Source organism: Otolemur garnettii, unplaced genomic scaffold (assembly GCF_000181295.1).
Source record: "Otolemur garnettii isolate 467f Iridium unplaced genomic scaffold, OtoGar3 scaffold00214, whole genome shotgun sequence".
Taxonomy (NCBI): Eukaryota; Metazoa; Chordata; class Mammalia; order Primates; family Galagidae; genus Otolemur; species Otolemur garnettii.
Window position 1 is genome coordinate 119,579 of NW_003852609.1, and position 1,082 is coordinate 120,660.

General features: G+C 40.2%; 1 protein-coding gene across 1 annotated transcript in view; it reads right to left on the reverse strand.

Annotated features, from left to right (window-relative positions):
• ARAP2 (ArfGAP with RhoGAP domain, ankyrin repeat and PH domain 2) overlaps positions 1–1,082 on the reverse strand; it is a gene marked incomplete at its 3' end in the record, with an annotated part of 118,650 nt that overhangs the window by 115,854 nt on the left and 1,714 nt on the right.

The window sequence follows — 1,082 nt, forward strand, 5'->3', positions numbered from 1 at the left end:
GTTTTGCTGCCTCTGTCAAAATCAATGAGCACCAAAGACTCTATAAAATTCACGAAAAACAGCACCTATATTTGAAACTTTAACCAAATGTTTATCTGAAGTTGTCTTCAGGACTCCCGAAAGGATTCTGTTCAGTCAGAGACACAGTTTTAACCTATGTGCTCCTAATAAACTTTTCTCACATGTCAAAACCTTTTGCCATTCAAATTTTTTAATTTGCTCAAAATCAGCAAAATATTTTAAAGGAAAAGCATCATGCAAAAATTAGCGACCTTCTTCAATCCCAAGAAATAATCCAATTCTTATATATGCAATCAACATTCTTAAAGTATTTATCAAATGAGTAGTTAAGAATGTATGTTCTAGAGAAGAATATACAGGAACGAAATCCCGTAGGGCAGGAGTCCTCAAACTTTTTAAACAGGGGGCCACTTCACTGTCCCTCAGACCATTGGAGAGCCAGAATGCAGGCCCCAGGACAAGCTGGCTGCTAAGCAGGACAGGCAGAGGCGGCAAAAACACCCAGCAGGCAGGCTGCATGTGGCCCATGGGCTGTAGTTTGAGGATGCCTGCCCTAGGTTGAACTTCATCTAATTCAAAGGGCCATCGTGAACGTAAGATAACCCATGGAAAATTATAAACCAAACTAGCATCCCCGTGTTTAATAAGTAACATGATTACTATTGATTTCCTAGTAAATACCAGACATTGCTATTGGCACTAGGAATGTCAAAATAAGGACAAATAAATTAGGGCTCTGTCATCAAAGAGTTTTTGCTCTAATTGGAAATACTTAACAGCCTTATAAATTGATACAATTTCCCTTGGAAACACTAAATTGCTACACTCTTTTTCTTGCAAATATAACTTTCACCATAATTACCAAAAGTGCCTAAGGGCAACAGGATCAGTAGCAGCCACACACTCAAGAGGTGAAGGGGAAAACTCGCAGAGAGGCCAGTCTAGCCCTGCACAGGAAGTGTGTAAAGTGTTTAGTGCCACTGCACTCCTGTCTCCCAGCAGACAGTGTCAGCTCTTAGCGGAAAAAGTAAGATTGCACCCCAACCCTAGAAAAACCATAA